This window comes from Nerophis ophidion, unplaced genomic scaffold (genome assembly GCF_033978795.1).
Source record: "Nerophis ophidion isolate RoL-2023_Sa unplaced genomic scaffold, RoL_Noph_v1.0 HiC_scaffold_45, whole genome shotgun sequence".
Taxonomy (NCBI): Eukaryota; Metazoa; Chordata; class Actinopteri; order Syngnathiformes; family Syngnathidae; genus Nerophis; species Nerophis ophidion.
In genome coordinates this window covers 429,297-452,709 of record NW_026906967.1, presented here as the reverse complement: position 1 = coordinate 452,709, position 23,413 = coordinate 429,297, and the positions used below count along the sequence as shown (strand labels likewise).

General features: G+C 39.2%; 1 protein-coding gene across 1 annotated transcript in view; it reads right to left on the bottom strand.

Annotated features, from left to right (window-relative positions):
- Nucleotides 1-23,413, bottom strand: part of LOC133546839 (oocyte zinc finger protein XlCOF6.1-like) — a 267,073-nt gene that overhangs the window by 50,958 nt on the left and 192,702 nt on the right. The window lies entirely within an intron of this gene.

Genomic DNA, 23,413 nt, shown 5'->3' with positions numbered 1-23,413 from the left:
GATATTTTATATTACTGCTTTTTTCAGTCAAGTAAATGCATTAATATGCAACATTGTGTACTTATATTAAAAAATGGACAGAACAATTTGAGTAAAAAGGTGAGAGTAAACAATAAAATACATATTTTACATGCAATAAACATTTTGTGCACACACACACATATATATATATATATATATATATATATATATATATATATATATATACAGTGAAGATAAGTATTTGAACACCCTGCTATTTTGCTAGTTCTCCCACTTAGAAATCATTGAGGGGTCTGAAAATTTCACAGTAGGTGCATGTCCACTGTATGACAGATAACCTAAAAAGAAAATTCCAGAAATCAAAACCTATGATTTTTGAACAATTTATTCGTGTGATACAGCTGAAAATAAGTATTTGAACACCAACATTAATATTTGGTAGAGTAGCCTTTGTTTGCAATTACAGAGGTCAAACATTTCCTGTAGTACTTCAGCAGGTTTGTACAGACTGCAGGAGGGATTTTGGCCCACTCCTCCACTCAGGTCTTCTCTAGATCAGTCAGGTTTCTGGGTTGTCGCTGAGTAACACAGACTTTCAGCTCCCTCCAAAGATTTTTAATTGGATTTAGGTCTGGAGACTGGCTAGGACACCCCGGAACCTTGATATGGTTCTTAATGAGCCCCTTCTTTGTTTTCCTGGCTGTGTGCTTTGGGTCATTGTCATGTTGGAAGATCCAGCCACGACTCATCTTCAATGATCTGACTGAGGGAAGGAGATTTTTGGCCAAAATCTCACAATACATGGCTGCAGTCATCCTCTCCTTAATACAGTACAGTCGTCCTGTTCCATGAGCAGAAAAACACCCCCGAAGCATGATGCTACCACCCCCATGCTTCACAGTAGGGATGGTGATCTTGGGATGGTACGCATCATTCTTCTTCCTCCAAACACACATAGTGGAATTATGACCAAAAAGGTCAATTTGGGTCTCATCTGTCCACAAAACTTTCTCCCATTAATCCTCTGGATCATCCAAATGGTCATCGGCAAACTTAAGACGGGCCTTAACATGTTCTGGTTTAAGCAGGGAACCTTCCGTGCCATGCATGATTTCAAACCATGACGTCTTAGTGTATTACCAACAGTCACCATGGAAACAGTGGTCCCAGCTCATTTCAGCTCATTGACCAAGTCCTGCCGTGTAGTCCTGGGCTGATTCCTCACCTTTCTTAGCATCATTGAGACCCCACCAGGTGATATCTTGCACGGGGCTCCACTCTGATTGAGATTGAGCGTCATGTTTAGCTTCTTCCATTTTCTAATGATTGCTCCAACAGTGGACCTTTTATCACCAAGCTACTTGGCAATTTCTCCAGAGCCCTTTCCATCTTTGTGGAGTTGTACACTATTGTGTCTGGTGTCTTTGGACAGCTCTTTGCTCTTAGCCATGCTGAATGTGTGGGTCTTTCTGATCGTATGGGGTGGACAGGTGTCTTTATGCAGCTAACGACATCACACAGGTGCATCTGATTCAGGATAATACAGTGGAGTGGAGGAGGACTTTTAAAGGCGGACTAACATGTCTTTGAGGGTCAGAATTTTAGCTGATAGACAGGTGTTCAAATACTTATTTTCAGCTGTAATACACAAATAAATTGTTAAAAAATCATAGATTGTGATTTCTGGATTTTTCTTTTTAGGTTATCTGTCATACAGTGGACATGCAACTACCATGAACATTTTAGACCCCTCAATGATTTCTAAGTGGAGGAACTTGCAAAATAGCAGGGTGTTCAAATACTTATTTTCTTGACTGTATGTTCTGGTTCACATCTGAAACATCTTCTGGACCACTTCAGGAAGCATATTATTATTTACTTTATACATCATTTGAACAGTTGTCTTTTATTCACTTTTAAAATGTGTGATTTTATGAATCATTTGATGGGTCTCTATAATGTATTTTGTTAATTATCGTTATTACCCTGAATCATGATGGTTGTGTTGTGATTATTTTATATGTATGTCCCCAGGCCTTTATGCAGTATAAAAGTGAGAGAAAACAGCATATGTTTTTTTGTGGAAAGATGGCTTTGTTTTAAAAATCTTACATTTGTGGATACATCAAATACATCCAGTATTGTGTTTAAAAATGTGTTTTTTGTTTTTTCTCTTTTTTAACATCCCCAAAACAACATCAATATCAGTCAAAGTTTGGAGTGTCAGGCAAAAGCCAATATTGTACATCATCCCACAGAGATTTACTTTGCATACATTCTTAAAATGAACTGTTTATTGTGTTTCCCTATCACAGAACGAACAAGTGTTGTATCCAATTGCAAAACAACATCTTAAAAATTAAATGAAGTTATGAGTATTGTTTTGTTCCAGAGAAAATACAGTAAAGAATTCATAGTAAATAGTTGAAAAAATGACATACTGTAATTCAAATATTTTGAATGAAAGCCTTCTTAATTTTTGTAATTATTTTTATTTGCAGGTCGTACTTAATGAAATCTTCAAATAATAAAACACTTTTATCAGTCAATAATTGCATCAGTGACCAAATACCTTTTTCAAACCATTGCTGTACAAAGATGGATTTGTTTCTCATTTTAATATAAGAACAATTCCATAGTGGAGTATTGTGTGTGATGAAGTTGTGTTTGTAAATTAGTTTCCAGTACAACAACACTTGCTGGTAGGGATGGGTACTGTTCACTTCTAATTCCATGTTTTATGTGTTATATATGTCAATATATTGTGTGTTTGTATTTTGCCAACATGGTAGAATCACATGATAGGCAGGTTGTATCATGTTTTTCTGTCACCTTGAGGAAATGGCATAAAGAGGAAGATGACAATATAATGTCACTTGGACAATGATGTACAGAACAGAGGAGATTTAGTTCATTTTTATTTTTGCTTTTAGGTGATTCTTTTTTTAATTATTATTTCACAAAACCTCTCCATTATCCAGCGATGGATTTCTGGTAGCTGCTTAAAAAGAGATGGAAGGAGATAGTGAGCTGATGTATGAGGAAGGTATGGACATGGATAGGACTAGAGGGGAGAGAGGAAAGAAGGGGAGAGGAGGTCATGAAGGAAAGTAGAGCGCTAAGAGAGTAGAAAGGAGGAAAAATATTATGGTTGATAATTGCAAGATTATATATACATTGAAGTCAGATCAAGACATGAAGGATATTAGTTTGATGACACTGGTTAAGGGATGAAAGAAGGACATTGGAGAGGTGGAGATGGCCAAAGTGCTAAAGGACGGAAGTAGTTTGATTAAATGTAAAAATGGAGAGTAAAAGTACAAAGCAATGCGATTGCAAAAGCTGTGCAATAAGATACTAAAGGAAATAAAGGAAGTGGGAGAATGAAAGGGGGCAAGAGGAGTGGTGACAGGAATCCCAAGAGGAGAACATTTAGAAGATTTGAAAAGAGAAATGAAAGGGGGAACTGTCACAATGATGAAGAGATTAATGGCATTTAGAAACGGAGAAAAGACGGAGAGCGAATCTGTGCTACTGCAGTTTGTCCAGGAAGTCCTCCCGGAAAGAATCATGGTAGGGTTTTTAAGCTTTTAGGTTAGAACTTACGTGCCACCCCCAGTACGTTGTTTCAAGTGCCAACACTCTGGGCACATAGTAGTGTGTGTCATGCCAAGATGAGATGTGGACGCTGTGGAGGGGAGCAGGAATATGGACAATGTGGAAGTCATGAACAGATGAAGTGTTGTAACTGTGGGGGAATCACACAGCAGCTTATGTGGGCTGTGTCATTAGGAAACAAATTACAGCAAATGAGAGGAGCGTATGTAATAAACTGTACAGGATATATGAAGAGGAAAATGAGCAGCTGAGTGGAAAGAAGCTGTAATAATTCCAATATGCAAACCAGGAAAAGACCCGAAAGTGGCAGGTAATTATAGGCCGATAGCTTGTATAAAATAAAATATTATAGAGTAGGGTTCAATCTCGGTCCACACTCCATATCAGAAGGTGGCACTCTTAAAGCAGAAAAGAAGAAGAAGCAGAGCAGTACTGCCTTGTAATGTCAAGTGTGCTAACTGTCGTGAAAGCACATCGACGCAGAAAGCCGCGAGCAGGACGCTAATAAGTCAGTCTTATTATTTGTTCTCCCGTTTGAAATATTTATGGCCTATAAAATACATATTTGATTCTTTAGTAGAGGATAAAGTCGTCTGGATGCGCTAGAAGCACTGTGCCGCTTCTCGTGCTATCTTTGCTTGTTAGTTAGCTTAGCTCGCTAGTTAGCTTAGCTTGTTAGCTGCTAACAGAAGACACAGAAGTTATCAACACATCGCTAAGTAGAGATCAAGTGTGAGAGTAAAGTGTTGTGATTGTGTGAAAATGTCTACATTACAAATGTTGAGAGCGTTGGTGGATCAGCGACTAACTGCTGCCGTTGAAGAAATATTTGTAGTGTTAGAAAGAACGATAGCAGAATACCAGGCGGAACTTTCTAGAACAAAAGAGGAGAACAATCAACTACTGGACGCTGTTTTCACGAAACATCAAGTTGTGTTACACAAAACAGGTTTGTTTACTTATTACTCTCACATCTTTACTAACTTTATATTTGACTAATAAGAAGAAAATGATATTTGGAATATTTAATAGATGGCGGAGTAGAGCAAGTTGAAAACTGAAGCTCCCCTGTGCATGCTCTAAAAAAACTCTAAGCTACTTGGATTTCTGCCATAACTTTTTTTTTTTCTTTTATGAACAACACTTTCCTCATTTTTCGCACACATGCTACAAATTTCAATGAAAAAGGCAACAATGGAATCAGGATCGTCCTCGTCTCAAACATCCGTCGTCACTGAGGCCTACCTTGAGACTCTACTCAGGAAATGTTTCAATGACGCTGAGGTTAGATCCCAAAAGCGATTCCAGCGATTGGAGGATCAACTTGGGTCAATTCAAGATACTTCATCCAAGCACGCTGCCGACATAGAAACTGTCCGCAATGAAGTGTCTTCTATTGAAACACCAGTCCATAGCAATGAGGACACTATGCTCAAGTTCACCAGAAGGCTCACACACATTGAGAAAAAAATGACAGATCTGGAGGACAGAAGCATTAGAATAATTGACATGAAGGAAGGCGAAGAAGGAAATAACACGCTGTCTTACCTGCCCGCCAACATCCCCAAGTGGTTCCCTGCCTTGGCTGCTCGTCCTCCGGAGCTCATGAGGGCCCCCCCGCTCCAATCTGCCCGTCCCAGGACCATGATTGTCAGGTGTCTACGGTACATGGATAAGGACCGCATCCTCAACCAGGCTAGAAAAACATCCTCTTCAGCTCTCTAGGGAACTCTGTTGGCTTTGCCCCGGACTACAGTGACTACAGTGACTACAGTGACTACAGTGACTACAGTGACTGCAGTGACTACAGTGACTACAGTGACTACAGTGACTACAGTGACTACAGTGACTACAGTGATTACAGTGATTACAGTGACTACAGTGATTACAGTGACTACAGTGACTACAGTGACCACAGTGACTACAGTGACTACAGTGACTACAGTGACTACAGTGACTACAGTGACTACAGTGATTACAGTGACTACAGTGACTACAGTGATTACAGTGACTACAGTGACTACAGTGACCACAGTGACTACAGTGACCACAGTGACTACAGTGACTACAGTGATTACAGTGACTACAGTGACTACAGTGACTACAGTGATTACAGTGACTACAGTGACCACAGTGACTACAGTGACTACAGTGACTACAGTGATTACAGTAACTACAGTGACCACAGTGACTGCAGTGACTGCAGTGATTACAGTGACTACAGTGACTACAGTGACTACAGTGATTACAGTGACTACAGTGACCACAGTGACTACAGTGACTACAGTGATTACAGTGACTACAGTGACTACAGTGATTACAGTGACTACAACGACTACAGTGACTACAGTGACTACAGTGTTTACAGTGACTACAGTGATTACAGTGACTACAGTGATTGCAGTGACTACAGTGATTACAGTGACTACAGTGACTGCAGTGATTACAGTGACTACAGTGACTACAGTGATTACAGTGACTACAGTGACTGCAGTGACTACAGTGATTACAGTGACTACAGTGACTACAGTGACTACAGTGACTAGAGTGACTAGAGTGACTACAGTGACTACAGTGATTAAAGCGATTACAGTGACTACAGTGATTACAGTGACTACAGTGACTACAGTGATTACAGTGATCACAGTGGCCACAGTGACTACAGTGACTACAGTGATTACAGTGATTACAGTGACTGCAGTGATTACAGTGACTGCAGTGACAGTGACTACAGTGATTACCTTTGAATACAGTGACTACAGTGACTACAGTGACTACAGTGATTACAGTGACTACAGTGACTACAGTGATTGCAGTGATTACAGTGACTACAGCGATTGCAGTGACTACAGTGATTAAAGTGATTTCAGTGACTACAGTGACTACAGTGATTACAGTGACTACAGTGATTAAAGTGATTACAGTGACTACAGTGACTACAGTGACTACAGTAACTACAGTGATTACAGTGACTACAGGGACTACAGTGACTACAGTGACTACAGTGACTACAGTGACGCGACGGCCAAGCTGAGACGACCCTGCTCTCCACGATGTACAGTGCTCGAAAAGCTGTCTTTGAAGCCTTTCTCATCTATTGAGCAACTATCAAACTCTCCAAAGGCTCCCAACAACACTTTTTTGACAATCCAGCAGATTGGGGAATTAGTTAGGAAACTATTTTTGCATTTTGAAGTTGTTCTATATTTAATATGTGATACTTACTATGCCTCATACATATGTTATATATATATACATATAAATATATACATATATATATATGTATATATATATATATATATGATATGTGTGTGTATGTATGTTTATATTTATATATGATATGTGTGTATATGTATGTTTATATATATATATATATATGATATGTGTGTATATGTATGTTTATATAAATATATATATATATATATATATATATATATATATATATATATATATATATATATATATATATATACATATATATATCTTGATTGGATTATCCAGAGGATAGTGCTCGATACCGTGATAGAGCGCAATAATAATAAGTTAATAATCAGGTTTCTTGCAACAGTTACATTCCTAGGAATGTAATCAGGTTTCTTGCGACAGTTACATTGTAACTGTCGCAAGAAACCTGATTGCCCTCTCAACGGAGGGTGCTTACAAACATCAGTGGTTTACCAAGCAAAGGTAACACGCAAGGACATTAACACATCCGACACGTATGTAGGATTAACCGAAGGAGCGTTTGAAACCAGATGGAATATTCACAAGGCCTCCTTTAGAAACCAGACTTTGCGGAATTCTACAGAACTCAGCAAGCACATTTGGAACCTCAAAGACAATAATGTTGAATATTCAACAACATGGCAAATTCTTGCATCCAGCACACCTTACAACAGTGGTAATAAAAGATGCAACCTATGCTTAAAAGAGAAACTGTTTATTATATATCATCCAGATCTGTCATCCCTCAACAAGCGCAGTGAAATCATTTCAACGTGCCGCCCCAGACGGAAACACCTCCTAGGTAACACATGAGCCAATCACCACGCCCCTACGCCTGCCTGTACCCACCCACTCTGTGCCCTATATAAACCATTGTATGTGAATGCTTCCATTAAAATCTCCTGATGATTGAGGGAACCCCTCATGAAACACTTCTGTAGAGATTAAGTAGTCTTGTGATTTTTCCCACACCTACATATATATATAGCCAAGAGTCAAGAACATGAGATTTTGTTTATGTTTTTGTTTGAATGGTCCAGTTGTTGTGTGCATGTTTGTGTTGTGTGTCTGTGGCCCACAGTCCTTGACCACATGCCCTCTTCTCTTGTTCATGTTTCATGAACAAAGGAATCATTTATCTGACCTGGATCACACACCCTCTTCCTTTTTTCATGTTCCTGAAATAACTCGATATGTATAGTTCTGATAGTGAATTCCCCTCTGAAATAGAGGAGAATGAAGATTTGATGAACTCCCAAAATTTGGAATCAATCCATTTTTCTGACCACATCAACTGCAAATCACAAAGATTTATGAGAGGAATGGATCCAGATAGAAATGCTCCTCAAAAGACCATCAATTATTGTTTATATTATACTGATGTCACATTTGATAAAACATTTATGCAAGATGATAACATATCTCTGGTACATTTTAATAGCAGGAGTCTATACTCTCATTTTGATGATATCCAGGACTACTTGAGTCAATTCAAATCTCCATTTAATATTATAGGTATTTCAGAGACGTGGATGAATGAGAAGACATGTAATGAGTTTGAATTAAATGGGTATGAAATGTTTTGCACCAACCGTAAAACTAAGAGAGGAGGAGGTGTGGCTCTGTATGTGGACAAAAATATCAACTGTAGTATTGTAAATGATATGTGTTTAGCTGTTGAGGAACTCTTTGAATGCGTCACTGTGGAATTATCATTTTCAAATAGGAAACACATTATTGTAAGCTGCGTTTATAGAACACCAGAATCCGACTTGAAAATATTTAATGAATGGATGGAAAAATTATTAAAAAGGAACAAAAAATATATAGTATGCGGTGACTTAAATATCAACCTTTTGAATGCTAATAAACACAAACACAGCGCAGAATTTATTGACCGCATGTTCTGCATGGGCTTATTCCCACTGATTACACCAGCCACAGGAATCCCAACACACAGCACCACACTTATTGACAACATATTCTGTAACATTGTGGATCAGACTGTAACTGGAGGCTTGTTAGTGAGTGACCTCAGTCATCATTTACCAGTGTTCATGGTGTACAATAATAACTGCAAAACATCCAAACCTGGAAATAGTGAATATTATCGAAGAGCCACAACTGAACGATCATTACCAGCACTTAAAAATGATTTAGCGAAACAAAACTTGGATTCTGTTTTTCAAACGTCAGATATAAATGCAGCTTGTAATTTATTTCATGACATTTTTTTCTGACTTTATGATACACTCTGCCCCATCAAAAAATGCACTATAACTAACTCCAAAAAAACTCCATGGATAACCAAAGGGCTTGCGAACGCTTGCAAAAGGAAAAATTATTTATATAGGACTTTTCTATAGGCATCAAACCATAGAAACTGAAGAAAAGTACAAAACATATAAAAATAAATTAACTAGCATATTAAGAGCAAGCAGGAAAGAATACACCAGCAAACTATTAATCCAAAAGAAAAATGATATAAAGGGAATTTGGAAGGTATTAAATACAATTATTGGGCATGGTTCAAACAGTCCTTGTTATCCCGAGTTTTTTGTTGAGAACGACCAAATCATAAGTGACAAGAAGATGTTTGCTGACGGCTTCAATATGTTTTTTGTTAATATTGGACCTAAGCTGGCAAAAAAAATCCTAATTAATGATGAACAGCCCATGGAATTTATTGAAAAAAATCCATATTCGATGTTCCTTACTCCGACTGTCGAAAAGGAAGTCTTGGAGGTTATTCAGAAAAACAAGAACAAAACATCACGTGACATCTATGACCTGGACATGAGGACGGTCTGGAACGTAGCAGAAGAAATCATCAAACCATTCACACACATCTGCAATTTATCTTTTCGACTTGGACAATTTCCTTCACAAATGAAACTCTGAAAAGTCATCCCCATCGTCAAATCTGGAGACAAACACCACTTCACAAATTACCGGCACGTCTCCCTTCTGCCACAGTTATCAAACATATTGGAAAAATTATTCGATAATAGACTTCGTGGCTTCATTGAAAAGCACAAATTATTATCCGATTGTCAATATGGGTTGCGACCAAATAGCTCAACTTCATTAGCGCTAATTGACTTAATAGAGTACATTACTAATGGCATGGAGAAGAACAAATTTGTTATAGGAATTTTTATTGACCTGCAAAAGGCTTTCGATACCATTGACCACCAGATTTTGGTAAATAAACTGGAAAACTACGACATAAGGGGATTGGCAGGGAAATGGCTGGAGAGCTACTTAAATGAGAGACAGCAGATTGTTCAGATGGACCAACATCAATCTACACTCATGAACATAACTGTGGAGTCCCCCAGGGGTCCATACTGGGACCCACACTATTCATTATATATATCAACAAAATATGTCAAGTATCAACACTGCTGGAGTTCATCCTCTTTGCTGACGATACAACAATTACATGTGCAGGTGACCACGTGAAGCAACTTCTGACTTCTGTAACTGAGGAGATGATGAAGCTAAAAACTTGGTTTAATACAAACAAATTGTCTCTGAATTTAAAGAAGACCAAAATAATGCTCTTTAGCAATTGCAAAAGTAATATACCAATCAGGATTGTTATTGATGCTATACCAATAGAATATATTCAACAAAATTATTTCTTAGGAGTAATAATAGAGGAAAATATCTCATGGAAGCCACATATAAGCAAAAGTTGCTAAATGTGTTGGAATGATGAGGAGATCATGTCATTTATTGAACACCAATGCTCTGTTGTTATTGTTTCATTCATTTATTATGTCATATTTAAACTATTGTGTTGGAGTCTGGGGAAATTGTCATGAATCACATCTCTCTCTCTCTCTTCTCTCTCTCTCTCTCTCTCTCTCTCTCTATATATATATATATATATATATATATATATATATATATATATATATATATATATTTATATGCTAAATATGTATTTAATATTTATACACTAAAAAAGTGTTTAATATTCATATATTAAACAGTTGTTTAATTAATACTTATACACTAAACATGTAAAGGAGGAATTGGAAGTCTGGGACACTAAATAAGGCACACTTGGAAGTGATGAATTTGTTTGTGTGTGCAGTTGCAGCAGAAGTCCACAGGAGGGCGCACAATCCCTCTTAATAAGTCTGGTCCCCCCCACCCCCCCCCCCCCTCTCTCTCTCTCTCTCTCTCTCTCTCTCTCTCTCTCTCTCTCTCTCTCTCTCTCTCTCTCTCTCTCTTCCCTCTCTCTCTCTTTCTCTCTCTCTATATCCATCCATCCATTTTCTACCGCTTATTCCCTTTTGGGGTCGCGGGGGGCGCTGGCGCCTATCTCAGCTACAATCGGGCGGAAGGCGGGATACACCCTGGACAAGTCGCCACCTCATCGCAGGGCCAACACAGATAGACGGACAACTTTCACACTCACATTCACACACTAGGGCCAATTTTAGTGTTGCCAATCAACCTATCCCCAGGTGCATGTCTTTGGAAGTGGGAGGAAGCCGGAGTACCGGAGGGAACCCACGCAGTCACGGGGAGAACATGCAAACTCCACACAGAAAGATCCCGAGCCTGGATTTGAACCCAGGACTGCAGGAACTTTGTATTGTGAGGCAGACGCACTAACCCCTCTTCCACCGTGAAGCCCCTCTCTCTCTATATATAGACATATATATATTTATATTTAATTTATACACTAAACATGTATTTAATATTTATACACTAAACAAGTTCTTAATATTCATATATTAAACAGTTGTTTAATTAATACTTATACACTAAACATGTAAAGGAGGAATTGGAAGTCTGGGACACTAAATAAGGCACACTTGGAAGTAATGAATTTCTTTGTGTGTGCAGTTGCAGCAGAAGTCCACAGGAGGGCGCACGTTCCCTCTTAATAAGTCTGGTCCCCCCCCCTCTCTCTCTCTCTCTCTCTCCCTCTCTCTCTCTCTCTCTCTCTCTCTCTCTCTCTCTCTCTCTATATATATATATATATATATATATATATATAAATATATTTATATGCTAAATATTTATTTAATATGTATACACTAAAAAAGTTTTTAATATTCATATATTAAACAGTTGTTTAATTAATACTTATACACTAAACATGTAAAGGAGGAATTGGAAGTCTGGGACACTAAATAAGGCACACTTGGAAGTAATGAAGTTCTTTGTGTGTGCAGTTGCAGCAGAAGTCCACAGGAGGGCGCACGTTCCCTCTTAATAAGTCTGCCCCCCCCCCCCTCTCTCTCTCTCTCTCTCTCTCTATTCCACTCGCTCTCTATCTCGCTGTCTATCTCTCTCTCTTTCTCTCTCTCTATATATATATACATACATATATATATTTAGATTTAATTTATACACTAAACATGTATTTAATATTTATACACTAAACAAGTTCTTAATATTCAATTATCAAACAGTTGTTTAATTAATATTTATACACTAAGCAAGTTTTTAATATTCATATATTAAACAGTTGTTTAATTAATACTTATACACTAAACATGTAAAGGAGGAATTGGAAGTCTGGGACACTAAATAAGGCACACTATGAAGTAATGAAGTTCTTTGTGTGTGCAGTTGCAGCAGAAGTCCACAGGAGGGCGCACGTTCCCTCTTAATAAGTCTGGCCCCCCCCTCTCTCTCTCTCTCTCTCTCTCTCTCTCTATTCCACTCGCTCTCTATCTCGCTGTCTATCTCTCTCTCTTTCTCTCTCTCTATATATATATACATACATATATATATTTAGATTTAATTTATACACTAGACATGTAAAAGACAAATTGGAAGTCTGGGACACTAAATAAGGCACACTTGGAAGTAATGAAGTTCTTTGTGTGTGCAGTTGCGGCAGGAGTCCACAGGAGGGCGCACGTTCCCTCTTCATATGTCTGGTTCTCTCTCTCTCTCTCTCTCTCTCTCTCTCTCTCTCTCGCTCTCTCTCTCTCTCTGTATATATATATATATATATATATATATATATATATATGTATATATATTTAATTTATACGCTAAACATGTATTTAATATTTATACAATAAACAAGTCCACAGGAAGGCGCACGTTCCCTCTTCATATGTCTGGTTCTCTCTCCCTGTCTTTCTCTCTCTCTTCTCTCTCTCTCACTCATTCTCTCTCTCTCTCTCTCTCTCCTTTTCTCTTTATATATATATGTGTATATATATATATATATATATATATATATGTATATATATTTCATTTATACGCTAAACATGTATTTAACATGTCTTACTCTCTCTCTCTCTCTCTCTCTCTCTCTCTCTCTCTCTCTCTCTCTATATATATATATATATATATATATATATATATTATAATATATTAGGGCTGGGCAAATTAATGCGTTAATTATGAGTTAACTCATCAATCTATTAACACCGACAATTATTTTATTGCACATTTGCGTATGTTGTTTACATGCTTTTATTTTGTTAACGCCTTTTCTTAACAAGATGGCGTCGCCCGGCGTCGAAGGGCTCTTGGTAAAGATGGAACATTTGGCAAAAACACCGGACAATTCTGCAAATTTCATGGCTGGTTTACAGCGTGGTCACTCCGGGATCACTTACGACCGCCAGACAATTCTGAATGTGGATAGATCGGGCCGTTTTGGACTGAATGACGCGTGCTTGCTAGACCGGCTAGCTAGCATGGGAATACTTTGCCGGCTACATCCAGCGGCCTGTGAAGCAGCGGAGTATTTGTGTTGTCTGTCTATTTATGAATAATGCAGACCAGGAGTGTTGGCTGAGTTCTTAACGTTTGCTTTCAGAGCGTGCATATCACAACATACAAGATGCTGTCATGGCGACACACAACCTATACCGGGCTACCGCGCATGCTCGTCAGTCCTGCTGCATGCTGGGTAGGGTAGTTATTTTTTTCCCTGGCTCATAACATCACAAATAGTACCATGTATATGATGCCTTCAGTTTATCAAAGCACCAAGCAAACAATCGGAAAATTCCCATCATATCAATTCCTAGATATGGTCATAATTATTTTAAGTGCACTACGCAGAATAAACACAACATTATTAATATTGCTACTACGGATAATTTGATCAAACATTCCCTAAAACAGCCCACTACCTGTAATATAGGTTTTTTAAACATAAGATCCCTGCTAAAAAAAATGTTTCTGCTGTTACCTCAGAAATTGCCTGTTCAGATGTTATGATTGTGGCTCAGAGATTTGTATGTAGATTATATTTATTTTCCATAACAAACAGGATAACTTAAATACCCTGGCAGTGGCAATTAGCTTAAATGTTTGTATTTACATTTTTTGAGTTGATTTTCATCAAATATGCTATTTAACTGCTACTGTTTAACAAGAACTGATTTAAATTGTGTTTGCACAACAAATGTTTTGGCGCTTTTGTTCATGTGAGAGAATATTCCAATAAAGGTGCACTACACACTACTTTTGAATTCATTATTGGGCTTTGTGTATACAATGCAGTTAATCGCGATTAATCAGAGGAAATAGTGCGATTAACTTCGATTAAAATTTTTAATCGTTGTCCAGCCCTAATATATATATATATATATATATATATATATATATATATATATATATATATGTTAAACATGTATTTAATATTTATACACTAAACATGTATTTAATATTCATATATTAAACCGTTTTTTAATTAATACTTATACACTAAACATGTAAAAGACAAATTGGAAGTCTGGGACACTAAATAAGGCACACTTGGAAGTAATGAATTACTTTGTGTGTGCAGTTGCAGCAGAAGTCCACAGGAGGGCGCACGTTCCCTCTTCATAAGTCCGGTTCTCTCTCTCTCTCTCTCTCTCTCTCTCTCTCTCTTTCTCTCTCTCTCTCTCGCTTTCGCTCTCTCTCTCTCTCTCTCTCTCTTCTTTCCCTCTCTGTCTCTCTCTCACTCTCTCTCTCTCTCTATATATTTATATATATATACATCCATCCATCCATTTTCTACCGCTTATTCCCTTTCGGGGTCGCGGGGGGCGCTGGTGCCTATCTCAGCTACAATCGGGCGGAAGGCAGGGTACACCCTGGACAAGTCGCATGTATATATATTTAATCTATATATATCAATTATTTATACACTTGTGGAGGAGGATTGTGATTAGCGCACAGTTAGAGTGGAAGTCAGCGACCCCGTCTGGGTGACTGGAGACAGTGCACCCTCAGACGGGGGCGTGGCATGTGCTGGCTGAGAGACACAGCTGTCAGATGATTAGTTGGCGCAGGTGGTACGTGTTAGACTAATCATCTGTTGTCCTTAAAAGTGAGCGGCCGAGTGCAGCAGTGGAGTTCAGACTGGAGAGACGGAGAAGTCAAGAGAACTGTGTAAGACAAAACTGAGCGACTGAAAAGTGGCTACTGACCTGTATTGCAAATTGTGGGATTGAAAACTTCTCTCAACCCGAGCAACTGGCTTCCAGCGGATCTATGTGAGTAGAAAGCTTACAACACTAAACAAGTTTTCAATATTCATATATTAAACAGTTATTTAATTAATACTCATACACCAAACATGTTTTTAATATTCATATATTAAACAGTTCAATGAGCTCAGAAATGATCATGTAGGAAGCTGGAACGCAAATGGCGCACGACTAAACTTGAGGTGCACCATCAAGCATGGAGTGATAGTTTAATAACTTATAAACGCATGCTTACCTTAGCTAAAGCTAATTTTTACTCAAATCTCATCAGCCTTAATAAAAACGATCCTAAATTTTTGTTTAGTACAGTAGCATCGCGAACCCGACAAGGGACTCCTTCCAGGAGCTCCACTCACTCGGCAAATGGCTTTATGAATTTCTTTAAAAGAACATTTAACTTACTAGAAGGCAGATTAAAGACATTGCGTCCCAGCTACAACTGGGTTCTATTAACATAGATACGACTGTGATGTTGAATTGCAAGATGGGAAAATCCAAGATGGCGCCAGTGTGTGCTGTGGCCTGCCGTCTCTCGGTGTCAGTTCTGTTTGTTTTTGTGCTGTTCACGTTTTTTGTTGTCCCTGTCAACTCACTGTTGGTGTATGATCGCCAAACGCTGTTGGATCTGTGTCCCTCTCACACGGACATGATCATCTTGGACCTTGGTTTTTCGACGTCCAAGTCAGCGTTCTCACCTGGCCAGATTCCTCCTTTCCTTTTTCGCCCACTGGCTCCTCCCCCCCGGCGAAAGCGCCACCGGCGCCGCGGCAAACGTGGCGGCCAGCTGGTGAGAGTTAGGGCACTCCTGGCCCGCCTTTCCGTGGCTTCCCGAAGGAGGTATGGTCCGGTACCTGGTCTCTTCCTGCACCCGCGTTCGCTGGATCCCCCCGGGTCCTGGATTGTGCCTGTTGTCTGTCTGCAGAGGGAAGCTCGCCCGCCTCGCTCCTGCTGGCCCCGCCCCCGGAGACGCGGCGTGAATTCTCGCCACCTGCGGGCTCTGTGTCGGGCCCCACCTGGATTAGCAGCGGCCTTGGACGAGCCGGCCCCCGTTAAATTCAGTCTTGTTAACGCAAGATCATTGACCAACAAAACATTTATCCTGAAGGATTTATTCGTCTCCCGCGGACTGGACCTCCTCTGTTTGACAGAAACCTGGCTGAGAGTCGGTGAGTCCGCCGCTCTTAATGAACTTCTGCCTCCGGAGTGTTCCTATTTTAATTCTCCGCGGTCGTCCGGCCGAAAAGGAGGGGGATTAGCAGTGGTTTTTAAAAATGACTTTAAATGCCGTCAGATCCGCCTGCAATCCTCCTTTTCAAGCTTGGAACTATGCATGTTTGAACTGGGTCTTTCTGGTGTCGTCGTATATCCACCACCCAAGTACCACAAAGACTTTATAAATGACTTTTCTCAATTTCTGGCCGAAATCCTGCCCAAATACGATCGTGTCTTAATTGTTGGTGATTTTAATATTCACACCTGCTGCCCAGACGAACCTTTATCCAGGAGCTTCCTGAATGTCATTGACTCTTTTAACTTTGTACAGTCTGTGTGTGGTTCTACACATGAACGCAGGCATACACTAGACCTCGTACTGTCTTATGGTTTTATTGTTGACAATGTTGTTATTGGTGATGCGGTGTTCAGTGATCACAGTCCTGTTATGTTTAATTTAACTTTTGAACCTGATGTAAAGCCGCTTGCCGTGCGTCATGCGCGTGTTATTAGGTCTGACACTGCAGCCGCCTTTTCTCCTTTGTTTACTGAGTCCATGCAGAGTATATCACACCCTGCAGACACTCAACAATTGATGTGCTCTTTTCTTTCGACATGTTCTAAGATTCTGGATAGTATAGCGCCCCTCAGAGCTATACGTCCCAAACTAAAACAGGAGCCTTGGCTCAATGAAAGCACACACACAGCTCGGCTTGAGTGGCGAAGGGCGGAGCGCAAGTGGAAAGGGGATCACTTGGAAGTCTCCTATCAAATTTTAAAAGAAAACTGTCGAAATTATCAAAGTGTGGTTAAAGCTGAGAAAACAAAATATTTGTCAGACTTCATTTTAAATAGCATCAGTAAGCCACGTGTTCTTTTTAATACTATTAGTAATGTTCTTAAACCGAATCCAGCCACTTCACTGGAGTTGACAAGTGAAACTTGTGAACAATTTCTCTCCTTTTTTAATCATAAGGTTGCTTCTATTCTGGCAAATCTTTCTCGTTTTCCATTAAGTTTTAATGTGGCCACTCAGTGCTCGACTGTGTTCTGTCACTTTCAGCCTGTGTCCATGCCTGAACTTACAGGAATAGTCGGCAAGCTAAAACCCTCGTCATGTCCCACAGACTAAGTCCCCCCTCGCTTTTTTAAAGAAATCTGGGACACTATTGATTTGTCTGTTAGGAACATCATCAACAGCAGCTTGATTTCTGGCTGTGTCCCCTCCTTTTGTAAAAGAGCTGTTGTTGAGCCTTTGATTAAAAAAACAGGTCTTGATCCGACAAGTTTGTCAAATTATCGGCCCATTTCCAAATTACTTTTTGTGTCAAAGATTTTGGAGAAATGTGTTCTGGCACAACTGCAGCCTTTTTTAGATGAAAATAGCACTTTAGATCCATTTCAGTCTGGATACAAAGCTTTGCACAGTACTGAATCTGCACTTTTAAAGGTTTTTAATGACTTGCTTTTAATGTCTGATTCTGGCAGCTCTGCCATTTTAGTGCTTTTAGATCTTACAGCTGCCTTTGACACAGTCCACCACACAATTCTTTTAGAGCGCCTGAGAGACTGTGTGGCTGTCAGGGGGACTGCGTTACAGTGGTTCAGATCTTACCTGTCTGAGAGGTCCTTCTCTGTCAGGCTGGGGGACGCCACCTCCTCTTCTGCCCCGCTTTACTGTGGTGTCCCCCAAGGATCTATTTTAGGCCCCATCCTGTTCGCTCTTTATCTCCTTCCTCTTGGAGATATTTTTAAGAAACATGGAGTGTTTTATCACTTTTATGCAGATGACTGCCAAATTTATATGACGATTTCAAAAAGCCACGGCCCCCTGACACCCCTTCTTAACTGTCTATGCCACGTCAAGGCTTGGTTAGCCCAGAATTTTTTAATAATGAATGAGGGGAAAAACGGAAATTTTAGTTTTTGGTCCGGCCCTCACTGACTTGGGACCATCGGACCTCATCCAAATTTACACTCCTGCGCGCGCTCTGAGGTCCGAGAGCCAGTTCCAGCTCATGGTGCCCAAGACCAGACTTAAGACAAGGGGAGACAGGGCCTTCTCTGTGGTCGGCCCTAAGCTCTGGAACACTCTGCCCCTCCATGTTCAAACTGCTTCCACAGTGGAGTGTTTTAAGTCTCGTCTTAAATCCCACTTTTATTCTTTGGCTTTTAAAACTACGTGAGTTGTGTGGTCCTCTGTCCTCTGTTGTCCTCTGTGTTTTTTATACATTTTGATTTCTATTTTACTGTTTTAATTGCTTTTACCCTTTAAAATTGTTTTTAATCATATTTTGTTTTTATATTGTTTTTATATTGGTTTTATATTTATTTATTTTGTGTTTTTATTCAGTCATTGGTGGAACATAAAATTGTTTTTTTAATATTGTTTTTAACATGGCTGTGCAGCACTTTGGAAACGTTCTTGTTGTTTAAATGTGCTATATAAATAAAGTGGATTGGATTGGATTGGATTGACAAAGATTGAGAGAAAAGTTGAGAATAAAAGTAAAAATGGGGAGAAAAGGAGAGAATGAAGGTGAAAACAGATAGAAAATGAGAGAAAGAAGGTATAGAGTATGAATATTAAATACAATCAGGTGAGCAGATACCTCAGCTGGGACGAGTTATCTATTCACCTGTTTCCTTTATCAGCAGCGTTGGAAACCATGAGAGGGGCTGGCGATTGAGGAGTGAGAGCCAGACGAAGGAGATCAGGAGAAACGCATGTCATTGAGAGCTGAAAAGCTGAAAGAGACATTGAGCACAAAAATAAATTGTAAAGAAATAAAAAGTGTGTAACCACTGAACCAGGCGTGGTGTTTCCGTGGAGGGAATGGAGGATCCAGGACGAGGATCTCCACAGGGCTATACAAATAAACATTGATTGACATTGATTGATTGATATTTGTAGTTGCTCAGATGGATGGTGGATGGACTGTGTTGGTAAAGCTTGGCTTGACTGCTGCTGTGTGAGGGGTTGATAGTCTTGAGCCTGGGGGTTGAGAGTGACTGCTGGTTCCTTGGTTCTTTTTAAGTAGGAGCTCATGCCATCAGATGCTGTGTGTGAGGAAGCATGAAGGCTGGAAGCTTTTAAAGCTGCTAATTTTGCATCAGCAGCTGCCAATTGAGCTTGCAGGTCCATCATTTCCTTTTTCTTTCTGATTATTTCCCTCTCCTCTTCCAATTTCTTTTTGATCTTTTCCTCCTCCTCTTCCAAGGCAGCGAGGGCAGCCCTGTCGGCCTCTGCCTGTCTGCGAACTGAGGAGGTTCTAGAATTACTAGAACCAGACCGTGTGGGACTCCCATGTGATTTGTGACTTATATTACTAATGCTGTCATTTGGATTAATTTCGTTTTGGAAATCCTCCATATTTTCCAGGGTTGGTGTTTTTATCCAGGTGTTAACATGCTCAATGAATTCATGTAGATTGATTAATTTGGCTTTGTACCATATGTCGTGATTGATTTGGTCCTCTGTTGGTAGAATTGGTAGGAGGGATGTGTGTGCACTTGCGGTTTCCTTTATAACATTGAGATATTTGGTGAAAGCAGATTGCACGTCCATTTTGTCCTCTCCATTTTCCATCATTTCCATGATATGTTTCTGCATGTTGCTTGCCTTGTTTAATTTAGATCTCCTCTCCTTCTCAAGTGTTTCCATTCTGTGCATTAGGGCTTTTGGTGTCATTTTCACTGTGCGTTTTTTTTTTTACATCAGATGTTTGATCTGTGTCATACTTGCCAACCTTGAGACCTCTGATTTCGGGGGGTGGGGGTTGGTGGTGGGGGGCATGGTCAGGGTGGGGCGTGGTTGGGGGCGTGGTTAAGAGGGAAGGAGTATATTTACCGCTAGATTCATAGATTTACCAAGTCAAGTATTTCATATATATCAATCAATCAATCAATCAATGTTTATTTATATATCCCTAAATCACTAGTGTCTCAAAGGGCTGCACAAACCACAACACAAAACACCATATATATATATATATATTATATATATATATATATATATATAATAAATACTTGAATTTCAGTGTTCATTTATTTACACATTTACACACACATAACACTCATTTACTCATTGTTGAGTTAAGGGTTGAATCGTCCATCCTTTTTCTAACCATATGCAAGTGCAGTAGATGGCAGTATTGTTCTGTTTAAGAGTTTCACAACAATGCTGTTTGGCAGACGAACTGCTTTACGGTAGACGAAAACGGACTGCTGTTGTTGTATGTTGTTTTACCACGCTGGGAGGACGTTAATGAAACTGCCTAACAATAAACCCACATAAGAAACCAATAACTCGCCCTCGATCATTTTACAGTTATAACATCATTGGGCAGACACGCTCTTTATACATGTCACTCAGGTCCGCATGGAGCTGGAGGGGGCGTGGCCTCCAGCTCCGCCTGAATTTCGGGAGAAAATTGTCCCAGGAGGTTTTCGGGAGAGGCGCTGAATTTCGGGAGTCTCCCGGAAAATCCAGGAGTGTTGGTAAGTATGATCTGTGTCCACCTGTTTTTCCATCTCTGCAGGTTGTGACTGATTTTCAATCATTTCTGACAGTTCAGCCTGTGAGGGTTCCATTTGACCTTTAATTGTATCACACATTGAATGCGTTACTTTTGATTCCATTAACACATGATCATGCATTTCCAAAGCATTGTATTTTCCTTTCCCAGGATCCATGATTATGCACAACCCACAATTCAAAATCAGATCAAATATATGGAAACCTTGTTAATGTCACTCAAAACACCAAACATCAAAACCGCAATTATTCATTTGCATTTGTTCAAACCAAAACCTCACCCACGAATGGGCTTGCACAAGGAATCATAAAACACCACCTTGTATTTTAAATGTACCCACGAACGGGTTGCAATCATGCACAACATCTCCTGGAAAATACCCACTATCGGGTTCAATAACATTGAATATTAACCACCAATGCGTTGGATTTTTTGTTGCTGTCTTTGTGTGCACACACTGTTATATGGCCATATATTACATACCTTTACTTCATGCTGGCCTGTGACTTTGTTCTTGTCTTCAAAAGATTTTCTTCGAAAAGAGTTCCATATCTTTGAAAAGAGTACACAACTTCAAACAGCGCTGCTCAGCTGTCGCTCCAAAGTGATATCTGTTTGTCGAGACATTATGTATTTTGCATCTAAAGGTCGGAGGTTCTGATGATAGTGAAAGCTAAGAGATGAACAATGTCTCCCTCGTTCAGAATACGCAAATTCACACTTATTTAGTTAGTTCTCAAATAAAAATTTGAGTTTTGCCCCATTTGAGAAAAATCCCTCAGAGTATTTTACTATTTCTTTTTTTTTAGTTACTTAAGTGAAATGCTTTAAAAATAGAATGTGAGGTTACAGTGCACTTGACCTTAACATATATAATAATCATAGTTTGAGTTTGTGCCAAATTTGAGGAAAATCTATCAAATAATTCTTGAGATATGGCTTTAACAATGTGCTAAGTTAAGACAAAATAATAAAAAAAAATACCCAAGACCTGCTGTCACATTGTTTTGTTCATGTAAACATTGTTTTATACCATATTGTGTACAGATTCTAAACTGTAATGCAGTTTTTGTTGTATTTCCATTTTTCGTCATTATTCGATATTTTGATTGTTGTCAGCCATTTTGGGCCAAAGTGTTCTTTATTTTATTTTATTTCTTTACTTCCTCTTACAACAAATTATCTGCTGAAAATTTTAATGTATAAAACATTATTGTTAAGCAAAATGTACCATGTGTATGTTCAATTTTACAGGTTGCTATTCACTTACTTTGAAGCATTTTTTTTCATTTGTTTTATATGTTTCATGGTTTAAATTTAAATTAAAGTATACCAATGCTAAAATACCTGTATCAAATGTTAGGTATATGCATTAATGTCAATTTGTTAGAGAGAGTCTGTTTCCAGAATGAATGTAAATATATTTACAAGAAAAAACAGCTGCATAAGATTTTCGTTTTTTTGGCATTCCTATTTTTATACATTTATGGCTCTTAAAAAAACTGCCAGGATATTTTGCGTAGAACATTTAACCTAATGTCCACAATGGCATTGTGTAGGCAAAAAAAGAGTAGTGCCCAGACGTGGGAACGAAAATCACTTTCTAGCCACTTTTTCCTGGTTCACCTTATGGCCTATAACTAAGAGTTTCCCGCTTGTCTCCAACCTTTCCCCCATGCATTCCTGAGAGTGTGTGCCTCACCGACACTCTGCTGTTAACAGGCGGCCTTTGTCTTTTGAGGCCTCCAATAAATACTAAAACAAAAAGGTATTCTCTGAACATTTCTTCTTAAATAGATTATTACATTGTAAAACAACAGACACTTTACTTTTGCGTGTCCTTATGTCCCTGCAAGATGATGTTACGTTTTGGACGCATGGCTGCAATGGTTGTGATCTCTCGAATGCAGAATTTTAGAATAGAATAGAAAGTACTTTCTTGATCCCTGGTGGAAATTCAGCACCACAGTTCGCTCACAATAGGCAATAATAATTTACACCAGTAAAACCAGCAAACCAGCGAACCAGTAATTACAGTCTGCAAATTGTGTTGTTGTTGAATGATATTTATCAGATTTAAAGTCAAATACAGTTGATATACTTGTCTGTCTATCTGTGTTGGCCCTGCGATGAGATGGCGACCTGTCCAGGGTGTACGGCGCCTTCCGCCTGAATGCAGCTGAGATAGGCTCCAGCACACCCCGCCATCCCTAAAGGGACACACAGTCGATAAAGGGATGGATGGATCATTGGTGGCCGTGATTTTTTTGTGTAGACACCATGAAAACATACATTTAGAATGAATCGTTCATGACTTGCCCATCACGATGACTCGTTGGCCCCGCCCCTAAGTGACGCATGCGT